At 40.5% G+C, this 15,838-nt stretch overlaps 1 long non-coding RNA gene across 1 annotated transcript in view; it reads left to right on the top strand.

Annotated features, from left to right (window-relative positions):
• LOC123944783 overlaps window positions 1-14,331 on the top strand; it is a 49,941-nt gene extending 35,610 nt beyond the window's left edge. Inside the window, exons 3-4 of the long non-coding RNA XR_006818846.1 lie at window positions 8,686-8,739; window positions 14,107-14,331. This is a non-coding gene — a long non-coding RNA (uncharacterized LOC123944783). The remainder of the gene's footprint in view (window positions 1-8,685; window positions 8,740-14,106) is intronic.
• The last annotated feature ends 1,507 nt before the right edge of the window (window positions 14,332-15,838 follow it).

The raw sequence follows: 15,838 nt of genomic DNA, 5'->3' as shown, positions 1-15,838 counted from the left end.
TGACAGACTCATGGACCTATGTCTACCCAAAGACTCGTATGCAGATGTTCGTAGAAGCTTTATTTGTTAATTGCCAATATCTAGAAATAGCCCAAATGTCATCCGTAGGTGAATGGATCAACTGTAGCATATCCATATGGTGGAATCAATCAGTCGATCATTAATAAAAAGAAATTATTAACATTTGCTAGGTATGGATGCAGTTCAGGTTCATTGCACTGAGCGAAAGAAGCCAGGCAGAGTGTGTACAGTACGATTTCATTCACATGGAGCTCTGGAAAACTGAAAGTAATCTACGGTGACAGAAAGCCGGTTAGTAGCTGCCTAGGGATGGTGGGGAGGGGCGTGGCACAGAGGAGCATGAGGAAGTCCTGGGGGTGGGTGGTGATGAATCATTTTATTGTCTTGATTGCGGTAATGGTTTCAGTGGTTTATATGCGTAGAAACTCACCAGCTTGTATACTTCAAATATATGCAGTTTTTTTTTGTATTTTCTTTGTATATCAATAAGGTTATTAAATATTCAAATAGCATCTCCCAAACAAAATTGTTTGTAAAATTGTTAGCAAAATGGTTCCCCCCGCCGAGTTTTTCTCAGTGCCCCTAAAACTCTCACGGGGATCGCTGGTTGCAAGGATAGACATCATTGCTGAGCTTTACTTGTTTGTCCTTTACCCATGTCATATTGGTGGGATCCTAAGAGACACTTTCCCCGAGTTTGAGTTTGCTCTCCATCCTGGGACGAGCAAGATTATTGTTAAAACCTCAAACAATATCATTGTCCTTGCTGTTGGTTTACCCCCGAATTAAAGATGATAGTTAAGGCTATTCCTTTGTTTTCCTTATGCCAGTGAAAAACCAGCCCATCAGTTAAGGGGTTTAGTTTTCTTGTCCATGAATTTTTACCATCTCTGTCGACTCATCGACTTTCTAGTCCATTTTAGCGTGGCAGACAGCGAGGACCTCCGTCTCAGCTCTGTTCTGCTTAACACCATGAGCTCTTCAAGGCTAGAGTGACAGCTTGCCTTTGTGTTCCCAGTGTCGAGCTTAACCAACGCTGAAATAAACTGTTACTCTAGCATGTTAATACTGTACTATATTATTTGCTAATGATTTTGTGTACTTACTCTCTTCTCTTTTTATTCTTGCCTCTAGCACAGACTTAACACAGGAAGTGACTAGTGCTTATAGATCAAATGATTTTACAGGGAGCATAGATAATCCATTAACAGCCAATGAGTAGCCTGAGAACTTTCTTCCATATGTCAGGACCCACTTCTTAAATATGAATGCCTTCATCATGTGCTTGGCTGGACAGAACCATTTCCTCTTATAAAAAAAGAAAATGGAAAAGGTAATGTCTACCAGGCCTGTGTACACCAGTTACTTCATTCCCCAAACATCTGTTGTTGGTATTGGCTGTGGTAGGCCATGTTTTAAATAATACTAATTAATTCACCTACAACGGCATCCCACTAACAGGTACTCCTCGGTATGTGGTTTATGAGTCCTGAGCACTCTGTGTTTACATAGTTGTTTTTACTATAGAATCTGAATCACGAAGATTAGCTGGACTTAGGTTTATTCACCAAATTCAGAAATACTAGAATCAGAGAGAACTGAGATAGTTTTAGGAAATGTAAAAAGAACAGCTGTGTGTAACCTGTTATTTTTACGCCCAAGAGATGACTGATGTGTCCTAAAAACACGAGCTCTCAGGGGGCTTAGATGAATTTGCAAATGGCCCACCCAGACCTCGGTATTAGGGAAGTTCAAGAATGTTCGAGATCATGTCCTGCTCTCTTGCAGAACGATGCCTGGGAAGACAGTGAAGCTACTGGAGTCCAGCGCTGGGCTGGAGAGATCTTGGGCTTATATAATGGCTCCATTATCAAGTAAACAAAATTTCCCAACTCCTGATTATACACAAAAGTCAAGCTTATTGCAGGAAAGTGGGAAAATGCTGAAAAACATAAAGAAATAGAAAAGACTCATTCTTGTTACTCAGTGATGATTGCTGTCTATGCTCTTTCTATTAGGTGTACTCCGATTTTTCTACTATTTTATTATGAGAAGTTTCGAGTGGATAACAGAAATTTTCAGTGAATACGCATACGTCCACACCTAGATTTTGCCATCCACATTTTGCTATATGTGCCTTATCATATATTTACCCATCTGTCCATCCCTCTATCCCTCCATCAGTCCGTCTTATTTTACTAATGCTTTCAGCAATTCAGCATGCATATATAGAGCTCATTCTATTTTTCCTTTTTAAAAATTTTTAAAAGATTTTATTTATTTATTTGAGAGAGAGACAGAGGCAGAGAGTGCACAAGCCCGGAGCCCGAGGCAGGGCTCCATCCCAGGACCTGGAGATCATGACCTGAGCTGAAGTCAGACGCTTGGTCATCTGTACCATGCAGGCTCCTCCTGTTTTTCCTGTTGATGTAAAATGCCCAGTCTTAAGTCTTCACTCCCTGAGTGTGTTGGGTATACAGTAAGGTGACCCCTAATGCTACTCACCCGGCATTCAACCCCTGTCAACTTGCTTGTAACCAATAGCTTATGGCAAAGAGGTGAACCTGTCCCTCCTGTGACTATGTTGTATGATTTTTGGGTCCGTCACACTGGTAGACTAGAGCGGGACTTTGTGTGGGCTTCATGAAGTGGGAGCCCATATTGGGGGAACTCACATCACAAGGAGCTGTGGGTGGCATCTAGGGTCTGAGAGTGGTCTCCAGCAAGAACCAACAAAAAGTCTGGGCCCTCAGCCATACAGCAAGGGCATAATTCTTGAAACAACTATGAGAGTGAACTTAGGAGAGAATTCTTCTCCAGCTGATCCTCCAGATGAGAACGTGGTCTTGCAGGGCCTGAACAGAGGACCTAGCTGAGTCAGGTCCAGGCTTCTGAGCTACAGAAACTATGAGGTAATGAATGTGTGTGGTTTTAAGTCGCTAAGTCCATCGGCATCTATTATGCAGCAATAAAGATCTCATACAGGTTTTGGTTACCTGGAAGTGGGGGGCTGTTGTGAAGAATACCTAAAAATGGGGAGCGGTTTTGGAGCTCACCAGTGGCTAGAGAAGCATGATAGAGAAAGCCTACATCTTCCCGAAAAAGCTGTTACTAATAGAAACCTGGACTTTTAAGGGGGCTGCCGGTGAGGCTCATAGGAAGTGAGAAATGTGCATTTGGAAACTGGAGGAAGGGAGTCTTTTTCAGGTCATGGCCGGAAGTTAAGTGACCTTGCTTCCGGTGGTGACGTGGAAAGTAGGACTTGTAGGTCGTGAATTTGGTTATAGAGCTCCTGAAATGCCAAGCCAAGTGTTGAAGGCATCCCCTGGTTTCTTCCGGCTGCTTACAAGAAAATGTGGGTGGAAAGAGGATTGATGGGGGAACTGTCAAACAGAAAGGAAGCAACAGTGGGAGATTTTGAATATTCTACACCTCTCCAGATGACCACAGGTGCTCAAATCTGGACGGCGTGGTCTACAGAAAAATCTGAGGGTCTGACAGTACAGCCTCTTGCTGAAACCCCCCAAATCACAAGGTCAGATTATTCAGTCCAAGAGACTTTCAGAGGGCATGCCTCACAGATCCTCTCAGTCAAGCCAGAAGACCTCTGGAAGGTGTGAGTACATGGACCAACACTCCCACCCCACCCCCCCGCCAACATCTCTCTCTCTCAAGCAGACAGGACCACAGTCTCTTCATGTGAGCTTGCTGGAATGAGGGGCCATGTTGCAGAATCCCACACAACAGGGGACCCAGGGCACCTGGGAACTGTGGAGGGGCTGTAGGATGTAAGGCAGTCTCCAGGTGATAGGCAGAGAGCTGAAGATAACATCAGCCTAAGAGCTACCGGGATGCGAATTCTGACAACAACCTGAATGAGCGTGGAAGCAGGTTCTTCCCCGGACAGCCTTCACATGAGAACATACCCCGGCTGTCCCCTCGATTACAGCTCCGAGAGACCCCAAGAAGAATATCCAGTTCAGTTGTGTGTGAACTTCCAACTAACAAAAACTATGAGATAATAAATGTGTGTGGTTTCAAGCCTCAGAGTTTGTGGTAACTTGTTATGCAACGCTAGAAAACAAATACACTGAGTTTTGACAAATTCATACTCTGCAATCCAAGCTTCTGCCCAGAGAGAGAACATTAGCATCACCCTAGAAAGTTTCCTGCTGCTGCTTCCCACTCAGTCTCCACCCTCAAACCCCGAGAGGCAGAAACTCTTCTGACATTTTTTTACACTATGGATTAATTTCTCCTGTTCTACAATTTCATATAAACAGAATCATACTGCATGTATTCTTCTGTTGTTTGGCTTTTTGCACGTAGCATAATTTTTGCAGTTTACCCATGTTTTTGTGTCTATCAGTAGTTTTGTTGTTGTTATTGTGGGATGTTATTCTGTGACACGAACATACCACAATTTGTCCATTTTTTGGCTGATGGTTGTAGGGATAGTTTCCAGTTTTAGGCCGTTACGAATCAACCTGCTGTAAACATTTTTTTGCATAAGTCTTCTTGTGAAGGAATATATATTTTTTTCCTAAAATATATATATTTTACAAATATGTGTATTTGTAAAATATATATATATTTAAAGATTTTATTTATTTATTTGACAGACAGAGATCACAAGTAGGCAGAGAGGCAGGCAGAGAGAGGGGGAAGCAGGCTCCCCGCTGAGCAGAGCCCGATGCAGGGCTCGATCCCAGGACCCTGAGATCTTGACCTGAGCCGAAGGCAGAGGCTTAACCCACTGAGCCACCCAGGCGCCCAAATATATATATTTTTATTTCCTTAGGTAAACACCCATTCTGGGATTGGTAAGTTGTAGGATATGTGTATGACTAATTTATAGAAAACTTACAGGTTTGTTTCCAAAGTGGCTGTATTATTATAGATTCTCCCCAATAATATACGAGAGTTCTAGTTGCATTGCCTTCTCGTCAACATTTGGTGTTTTCATCTTTTAAAATTTCAGCTGTTTTAATGGATACGTAGTAGTATGTCATTGTGATTTTAACTTAGATTTTCCTGATTTTTAATGATATTGAGTACTTTTTCTTGTGCTTATTGGACTTTTGCGTATCTTTTTTTTGAAAATCTCTTTTTAAAACCTTTGCCTCCTGCTCCCTTTTTGAGGAGAGGTGTTGTTTTGCTTTTATTATAATTGTTGAATTGGAGGGGTTCTTTATATAACCTGTATACCAGTCCTATTTCAGATGTTTGTTTTACAAGTATTTTCTTGCCTAATAATTTTCCTTATGATGTTTTTTTTTCCATTTTATTTTACATTTTATTTTATTTCTTTTCAGTGTTCCAGCATTCATTGTTTACACACCACACCCAGTGCTCCACGCAATACGTGCCCTCCACAATACCCACCACTAGGCTCCCCCAACCTCCCACCCCTCTCCCCTCCAAAACCCTCAGTTTGTTTCTCAGAGTCCACAGTCTCTCATGGTTCATCTCCCCCTCTGATTTCCCCCAACTCCCTCCTCCTCTCCATCTCCCAATGTCCTCGGTGTTATTCCTTATGCTCCACAAATACATGAAACCATATGATAACTGACTCTCTCTGCTTGACTTATTTCACGCAGCATAATCTCTTCCAGTTCCGTCCATGTTGATACAAAAGTTGGGTATTCATCCTTTCTGGTGGAGGCATCATAATCTATAGTGTATATGGACCACATCTTTCTTATCCATTCGTCCGTTGAAGGGCATCTTGGTTTTTTCCACAGTTTGGTGACTGTGGCCATTGCTGCTTTGAACATTGGGGTACAGATGGCCCTTCTTTTCACTACATCTGTATCTTTGAGGCAAATACCCAGTAGTGCAATTACAGGGTCATAAGGAAGCTCTATTTCTAATTTCTGAAGGAATCTCCACACTGTTTTCCAAAGTGGCTGCTCCAACTTGCATTCCCACCAACAGTGTAAGAGGGTTCCCCTTTCTCCACATCCTCTCCAACACATGTTGTCTACTGTCTTGTTAATTTTGGCCATTCTAACTGGTGTCAGGTAGTATCTCAATGTTGTTTTGATTTGAATCTCCCATGGCTAATGATGATGAACATTTTTTTTGATGTCGTTTGATAAACAAACATTTGATTTCATTAACTCTGATTTTACTTCTATGGTTATTGCTTTATGTGACTTGTTGAACCTTTATCTGTCCTTAAGTCATGAAGATATTCTTCTGTTTTTCTATGCCAATACCACAGTTTTTGGATTACTATAGCTTTTTAGTGAGTTTTGAAATCAGGTCGTTTAAGCCCTCCAGTTTTGTTATTTTTTTTTCAAGGTTGTTTTGTATATTCAAGGCCACTGATCACCAATAGAACTTTCTGCAGTGATAACAATATTTTATACCTGCACTGTTTATGGAGATAACCACTAGCCATATGTGAGTATTTAGCCCTTGAAATGTGGTTAGAACAGAATTTTTTATTGTATTTAATTTTAATCAGTCTAGATAGAAATTTAAGTAGGTGCATATGGCTAGCGGCCGCCACAATGTGCAGTGCAGTTATTGGCCTTTTAAATATCCATATACATTTTAGAATAAACCTGCCAGTTTCTATAGAAAAAAGCCATTAGCATTATAATTGGGATCATGCTGAATCTAGGGATCAGTTTGGGCAGAACTGGCATTTCAGCAATGGTTAGTCTTTTGTTCTATTATCATGCTATATTTTCCCATTTATGTATACCTTCTTTAATTTCTCTCAAAATGTTTTCGGTGTACCAGTCTTGCACATAGCTCGTTACATTTACCCTGAAAGAGCCCAGATGTCCACCTTCAACAGATGGATAGAGAAGATGTGGTAGATTGATAGATAGATATAGGTGATGGAGTATTACGCAGCCATCAAAAAGAACGAAATCTTGCCGTTTGCAATGAAGTGGATGGAAGTAGGGGGCATTATTCTAAGTGAAATAAGTCAATCAGAGAAAGACAAATACCATATGTGGAATTTAAGAAGCAAAACAGACGAATGGGGAAGGGAAAGAAAAATAAAATAAGATGAAAACAGAGAGAGAGGCAAACCATAAGGGATTTCTAACTGCAAGGAACAAACTAAGGGTTGCTGGAGGGAAGTGGGTGGGAGGATGGGGTACTTGGGTGAACAGCATTAAGGAAGGCACTTGATCTAATGAACACTGAGTGTCATATGCAACTGATGAATCACTAAATTCGACCCTGAGACTAATAATACACTCTATGTTAATTATTTTGGATTTAAATAAAAAAATAAATTAACCCTGAAGTATTTTATGTTTTTTTGATGGTATTATACATGGAATTATTTTTAAGACTTTTTCCAATTGTTAGCTGCAGTTAACTTTTGTATATTTACCTTTTATCCTTCAACATTACTAAATTCACTCTGAGTTCGAGTAGCAGTTTTGTTGATGCTTTTGGATTTTCTGTGTAAACAATCATGTCGTCTGAAAATAGAGTTTTACTTCTTCCTTTCCAATCTGGATGATATTTATTTATTTCATTCTTTATTTATTTTTATTGGCTCATTGTACTGGCTAGAACCTTCAGTGAGTTGCTGAGTCAGAATGGGGAGAACAGACATTCTTGCCTTGTTCCCAGCCTTAGTGGGACAAATTTTACTCTTTCATCATTAAATATGATATTGGTGTATATATGATCTTATTTCTAGTTTTTATCACGAGCTCGTTTTGAGTTTTGTCAACTGCCTCTTACGCATTTGCTGAAATACTCATATGGTTTATCTCCTTTAGTCTGTTAACGTTACAAGTTACATTGACTGATGTTTCAATGTTGATAAAACCTTTAATTTCCAGGATGACTGCTGCTTGGTCACGATGTATTCTTTTTATATTTTCCTGTATTCTGTTTACTAATATTTTGTGAAGGATTCTTGCATCTGTGCTGATGAGGGATATTGTCCATATTTCTGTTTTGTATTGTCTCTGTCAGGCTTTGATTTTAAGGTTTCGGTAGCTTCATAAAATTAGCTGGGGAGTGTTTCCTCCTCCTCTATTTTAATTTTTTTATTTTTAAAAGATTTTATTTATTTATTTGAGAGAGAAGGAGAGGGAGAGAGAGAGAGAGAGCATACGAGAAGGGGGAGGACAGAAGTAGGGGGAGGAGCAGAACTCTGGGATCATGGCCTGAGTGGAAGGCAGACACAAGCTACTGAACCACCCAGGCGCCCCTCCTTCTCTATTTTTAGAAAAAGCGTGTATGTGGTTGGTGCTATTTTTTCTTCAGATGTTGTGACTAGTGAAGAAGCTATCTGGGTCTGCAGTTTTCCTTGTGGGTATGTGTTTGATAAAGAAACGAATTTCTTTTGTAATTGAATGACAGTCGAGACACTCTGTTATAAAGCACTTGTCCATTTCATCTACATTGTCATATTTGTTAGTGGTGGAATAGTCTCTAATATCTGTAGGATGTGTAGTAATGTCCCTGTGTCATTCTTTATACTGTTAATTTGTTCCTCCTCTCTTTATTTTCTTGATCAGAATATCTACATATCCATCATATTTATCCAAGAACAGCTTTGCGTTACATGATTTTTTTTTTTGTTTGCTTTTTGTTTTGTTTGCATTGATTTCTGCTCTCATGTTTTCTGTTTCCCTCTGTGTACTTACTTTTGGTTTTCTTTGCTTCTTTTCCTAGTGTCTTAAGTTGGAACTTTGGATCATTGGTTTTCGATCTCTCTTCTTTTCAAATGTAAGTATTTTAAGCTTGATTGCTAAGCACTGCCCTAGATCACTTCCACAAATTCTAATGTGTATTTCTATCATCATTTTATAATTTCCTTTGTGCTTTATTGCTTGGCTCATGGCATTACTTAGCAATGTTATTATTTAACTTTCAAATATTTAGGATTTTCTAGATATTTTATTGTTTTTTATTTCTAATTCTGTTGTGGTCAGAGATCATAGTCTGTTCGATTTTAGTGTGACTTGTTTTATGTTTTGATGAATGTATCCTGTGCATTTGAAAAGAAAGTATAGGGGCGCCTGGGTGGCTCAGTGGGTTAAAGCCTCTGCCTTCAGCTCAGGTCATGGTCCCAGGGTCCTGGGATCGAGCCCCACATCGGGCTCTCTGCCTGGCGGGGAGCCTGCTTCCTCCTCTCTCTCTGCCTGCCTCTCTGCCTACTTGTGATCTCTGTCTGTCAAATAAATAAATGAAGTCTTTAAAAAAAAAAAAAAGAAAGTATATTCCCTAGGTTTCGGGTGTGGCCTTTTACAAATATCAGGTGGGTCACCGTGGGTGGTAGAATCGTTAGATCGTCTGAATCTTCACCATTTCCGTTTGTTTGTTTCATTGCTTTGTGTTTTTGTTTTTTTTTTTTAGATTTTATTTATGTATTTGACAGAGATCACAAGTAGGCAGAGAGGCAGGCAGAGAGAGAGGAGGAAGCAGCCTCTCCGCGGAGCAGAGAGCCCGATGCGGGGCTCAATCCCAGACCCTGGCATCATGACCTGAGACGAAAGCAGAGGCTTTAACCCACTGAGCCACCCAGGCACCCCTCATTGCTTTGTTAATAGTTGAGTGAGGGGTGTTAAAATCTCCAGCTGCGATGTTGGGATTGTATATTTCTTTTTAATTCTGTCAGTATTTGCACTCGAGGACCTGCTGTTAGACGCAAACACTTCATGGTTGTTGTGTTGCTATGGTCAAAGTTTCATCATTGTCTGCGAAATGTTCCTTTTCTATCTGTTCATGTGCCACTCTTGAAGTCTATTTGCTCTGATTCATAAGATGAATTTAAAACTAAAGCAAGAACAAAGAAAATGATACTCAACTACATGTCTTTCATAAGAGGGGGCACTTTAAGATATAAAGATACAGATCTGTTGAAAATAAATGAGTGTAAAAATATGTATCATGAAAACGGTAAGCAAAAGGCTGGCAGGACTATAATAATATCAGATAGAATAGACTTTTTTTGGATTTAAAAAAATTTTTTTAAATTAACATATAATGTATTATTAGCCCCAGGGGTACAGGTCTGTGAATCGTCGGGCTTACACACTTCATAGCACTCACCATAGCACATACCCTTCCCAATGTCCATAACCCCACCACCCTCTCCCTACCTCCCTCCCCCTGGCAACCCTCAGTTTGTTTTGTGAGATTAAGAGTCTCTTATGGTCTGTCTCCCTCCCGATCCCGTCTTGTTTCATTTTTCTTTTTCTACCCCCCAAACCTCTCATGTTGCTTCTCAACTTCCTCATATCAGGGAGATCATATGATAATTGTCTTTCTCTGACGGACTTATTTCACTCAGCCTAGTACTCTCTAGTTACATCCATGTCATTGCATTGATTTTGGTTTTTTGATGGCTGCATAGGGTTCCATTGTGTATATATACCACATCTTCTTTATCCATTCATCTGTGGATGGACATCTAGGTTCTTTCCATAATTTGGCTATTGTGGACATTGCTGCTATAAACATTCGGGTGCACGTGCCCCTTCGGATCACTACATTTGTATCTTTAGGGTAAATACCCAGTAGTGCGATTGCTGGGTCGTAGGATAGCTCTGTTTTCAACTTTTTGAGGAATCTCCCTGCTGTTTTCCAGAGTGGCTGCACCAGCTTGCATTCCCACCAACGGTGTAGGAGGGTTCCCCTTTTCTGCATCCTTGCCAGCATCTGTAGAATAGACTTTTTAAAATAAGATCTTTAGTCAGTGACCATTTAAAATTGTTTTTAAAGATTTATTTATTTTTTGGGGGGGGGGTAGGAGCAGAGGGAGAGGGAGAATCCTAGGCTGACTCACTGTTGAGTTCAGAGTCTGATGTGGGGCTCAATCCCATTACCCATGAGATCATGACCTAAGCTGAAATCAGAAGTCAGTTGTCCAACTGACTGAGCCACCCAGGCCCCCTAGTCAGTGAACACTTAATGTATTTTCTTGTATAGTTGGATTAATGTTTACCATTTTTATTATGTTTTCTATTCATCCCACATATTTTTTGTCCATCTTTGCATTTTTTTTTTAGTGGTTTCTCTAAGCATTACACTATGCATCCTTCACTTGTCATGGTCTCCTTAGTGTCAATATTGTAGCTCCTGTAAAAGGTAAAAACCTCCCAGTTGCATAAGTTCATTTACACCTCCCTTCCTCTTATGTTATAGTTGTTATACGTGGTACATCCACATTCTAAATCCGTCCAGACAATGCTATAATTTTTCAGTGAGATCATTTTAAGTATTTTTAAACACATAGAGAAAATAGTTTTTTATAGTTATCTCGATATTTCACATAGTTACCATTTTCCCCAGAATATCTGAATTTCCGTGTAGCCGTAGCACCATTTCCCTTCAGAATGAAGAACTTCATCTAATATTTCTTAGTGCAGGTCTGTTGTCAGCAATTCTCAACAATCTTTGATCTGAGATCGTTTTCATTTTGTCTGGATTCTTAAAGGACATAGTCACTGGGTATAGAATTCTGATTGAGCAGTTTTTAATTTGTTTTTTTAATTTAGGATTTCAAAGGTGTCATTATATTGTATTCTGGCCTGTCGTGGTTAACTGGAGGTCACTTGAATTGTTGTTCTTCCGGAGGTGATATTTAACTTTTCTCTGCTAGTTTTCATAATTTTTTCTATCTTTGATTTGGAACTATTGCCTACGGGTGCCTGAGCGTGGTTTTCTTTGTAGTATTTCTGCCTGAGGGTCTCTGACGTCCTCATCTGTAAATGTGTCTCTTTTATCAAGTGTGGGATGTTTTTGACCATTTTTTCAAACATTTTTTACACCACTCTTTTGTCGTCTTCATTTCACCAATTATGATAGACTCGTTAGTACGGTCCCACAGATTCCTGGGACTCGATTAACTTTTTCTAGTGTTTTTCTTTATATTTCTCAAATTGGATGATTTCTGTTGGCATGTCTCCAAGCTCACTGACGTTCCTCTCTCACGTCCGTTGCAGTGTTAAAAATATACAATGAACATTTTATTTCATATGTTGTATTTTGATGCTTTAGAAATTTCCATTTATTATTTTTTATAGTTTCTATTTGTCTGCTGGCATTTCCTCTCTTTTTGTGCACAGAGAACATATTTATGTCCTTGTTTTTAAATCCTTGTCTTATAATTTTGACATTTAGATCATTTTAGAATTGGTCTCTGTGTATTATTGTTTTCTCTCTTGAGGATAGGTCACATTTTTTTTTCTTCTGTGTTGCATAATTTTGGAATAATCATGGACATTGTGAATGCCATCTGGATTCTGTTATATTTCTCTGAAGAAGGTTGATTTTTTTTTTTTTTTTTTGAAAAGGCAGCCTATTAACTTGATTGGATTGAAACTGCCAACTCTTTCTCTTGGAATAGCTAAAAGCTTAGTTGAGCCCTTCATCCTTTGCTTAGCTGCTCTGAACCTGCCTGTCACATACACGGTTCAGGTGTCACCTAGAGAATTTGGAATGCCTCATCTCTGGTTCTCCCTCTCTCAGAATTACCCCTCACTCTCCAGTGACCCTGGTTTGCCCTCAAGGCGACAGAGCAGAAGTCTGCCCTTTTGTTCTTCGGGCCAGAAAATTGGTTGGTTTTCTTTCAGGGATTTAGTCACTTCTGTGGTGACAAGTTTGAGTTGCCCTCAGGCTGAAAACTGTAAAAATGGGGATGCCATCTTGTGCCATTTTTTTTTCTTCTGAATGTTGACTTCCTTTAGAGTAGGCCTACCTTCTGTTCATCCTCCAGTAAACAAAAGTCTTGTTTTATATTCTTATTCAGAGTTGGTAGTTGTTATCTGTGGGAAAGTGGGGTCTAGGGAAAGTTTACTTGGCCGCACTCAGAGGAAAAAGTCCTCCTTCCCACATCTACTGAAGGCAAATGCATTTTAGTTTTAGACAACCTACATGACATATGTATGTGTTTTTCCTAAGGACAGAGCCTTCGCTCCAAATAAGTCAAGGTCACAGTAAATGAGGATTCAAGATGACATCAGTTCAATTTGTCTAATCCCTGGCCCGCTTTTAATTTTATAAGAAAGATACTAAGTACAAATTTTGTTTAAAGACTTACAAAATGTTCTACTGCTGAGTAAATATTGAATGAATAGATATTATAATGTTATAGGAATCTTACAGATCATAAAATCATCTTCAAAATATGGCTTTTAATATCCACATACAGTCATATATAGTATATAACTATATATATTTATATATGACATATATATGTATATATATGTGCAAATATTCGTCATATGTGCAAATACACGTCATAGACGTATTTTGTTTCCCTATTTTTTGCCTCTATCAGTTACTATTCCAAAAAGCATCTTTGCGCGTAAATGTTTGATGACATGACTGATTATAGAGGAAAGCTTTTCACCGCTTCTCTCTTCTTAATTGATTGGCTGGATTGGTTAGAGTTTTCCACGTGTTCTGCAGAGCTGACCGCACAGGAAACATTCACCTTTTCCCTGTTTGGGATGGGTGCTTCCCAAGAGCTCATAACGTTGATTCCCAAACCCCTTGATGCCAGTCGTTGCTGTGATTTAGTTGATTAGAAGACTAACCTATGAAATAGAAGCAGGGAAAGGAAGGACGTGGCTGCTTCTACAAAAACTATGAAAATGAACTTGAGTGCTTTGGGGAGGACCCTGGGAAGCGAAGTCATGAATCTGCTACCAAATAAGGTTATGGGCAAGGGCCCATCGTCAATTCGAGGGAAAATATGTAAACTATAGAAAGCACCTGTTTTCATACTGGTAGCCAACCATCTTTCTGTTTGTGCCCCACCTCACAACTAATTCACAACGAAGACTGTGAATTATGTGGGTGTGCTTTGTGCCAGAAAGGTATCACAGGGTTCTTATCAGGGATCAAAACTCTGAGAAAGGCCTTGCCCTTCCTCGTAAGGCTGATGAATGAATCCACAGTGTACAACTTATAACAAAACCTTTACAGTGTGTTTTTGCCATTATTTATGATTTCTCCATTTAACTGACTTTTGAATGAACTGACCGGACTGTCCAGTTGCTGATGCCAAAAGTGCGAGAAAAGCAAACTTTGGTTGTATTTCCTCAGGACAGATTTTTCGAACTGTAACTACTTTGTCTTTTTTAGATTATACACGTCACCTAGTTGCCCATTAGAGAGACGGTATGGATGGACATTCCCACATGGGACTGGTTCTTCTTCAGTCTACAGTTTCCGTCCAGTGATGTCTTCTCCCCAGTGCTGTCAGCAGTCACATGGTGGTCTCGAGTGCCTGTGGCCTGAAAAGCCTTGAAAAAATGTCCCAAGACTGTCCTTTAAACTATAATAAAACAGAATGTGATTCTTCCCTTATTAATACCAGATTTTTGCGACTCCCAACCTCAAAAAGCCATAAAAGCTTTGGGATTGTGTGCCAAACAGACCCAAAATTCCATCTCTCACTTCATAATATTCCGACGATCACAATTTTTTTTTCTTTTTGATGCTAGAAGTTTCACAGCAATCAGTTTATTAAACCCTTCCTTTTACAAATTGGGCCCTGGAACGGGTGACAGGGAAAGTGAGTAAAGCTCTGTGATAGCTGGGCTGAGCCCAGAGCTCAAGGCTCCGGAGTCCCCGGCTAATCCGGCTCTCTCATGGGTCTCGCTTTGCTTCTTTCTGATTGGGAAGGGCAGCGATGCGAAACTTCGCCGCGGGGAATTCCGTATTATCAAGGGGGCGGCGTGCAGAGTGTTATCCGATTATGTCTGTAATACGAGCTAGCATTTACTGAATGCTTACAGTGCCAGATTCCATTTTAAGTGCTTTAGTGGGATCAAATCATTTTATGATCCCACTTAAACTTCATAATGACTCTCTGAGGCCCCATTTTATAGATAAGGAAACTGAGCGCAGAGCAGTGCCCGGAGTTTTACGGCTAGGAAGTGGTGGAGTCAGGATTTTGATTGCCTGCCGTCTGGTTCCGGAGCCTGGCCTTCTCCCCTTCCTGCTAAATCGCCTCAACAACATCAGGAGAATGAGAAGGAAGCGACATTTTTCAGATATTTAGCCTGGTCTTTTAAGATGTTTTACACACCTAAAAAGATTGATCTGGGGCGCCTGGGCAGCTCCGTTGGTTAATCATCCGACTGTCGATTTCAGCTCAGATCGTGATCTCGGGGTCGTGAGATCGAGTCCTGCGCCAGGTTCTCTGCCCAGCGTGGACTCTGCTTGTCCCCATCCCTCTGTTCCTCCCCCTCCCTTTTCTCTCTCAGAAATACAAAAACACAATCTTTGGAAGGCAAGATTAATATTCACGGTCCCATTTTGAATTTGAACAAGTAAATATCAGGTAAATTACATGACTTGGCCAAGGGCACCATTCGGAGTAGCAAAGCCAGAAACCAACCCAAGAGTTGACAGACCCTGAAGCCCATTACAGAGGCTGGTGCGTTGGTGCAGAGTTTCTGATTTAATTGGGCCGGGGGACCATTTGGGCGGGGGGATTTGCCGCGGATTGCAGGGTATTCTCATAAGCAAGTGAGGATGCTGCCCCCCACCACGGAAGATGCAGGAGTTTTGGTCATACCATCCGATTTCATTCTTTGTCCAGATCACATCACTCAAAAACATGTTTCAACAGTGCATTAATTTCCCAGGCCTGCCGTAACAAATGACCACAAATCGGGTGGCTTGAAACAGGAAGAACTTATTCCCTTTTGGTTCCAGAGGCCAGAAGTCTGAAGTTGAAGTGTTGGTAGGCCATGCTCCCTCTGGGGCTCCCAGGAAGAACCCCTCCCTGCCTCTTACCAGCTTCTGGTGGTGGCAGCGATCCTTGTTGTCCCTTCGTTTGTAGACACGTCCCTCCAACCTCTGCCTC

Source organism: Meles meles, chromosome 6, assembly GCF_922984935.1.
Source record: "Meles meles chromosome 6, mMelMel3.1 paternal haplotype, whole genome shotgun sequence".
NCBI lineage: Eukaryota > Metazoa > Chordata > Mammalia > Carnivora > Mustelidae > Meles > Meles meles.
This window is presented reverse-complemented; position numbering and strand designations above follow the sequence as displayed.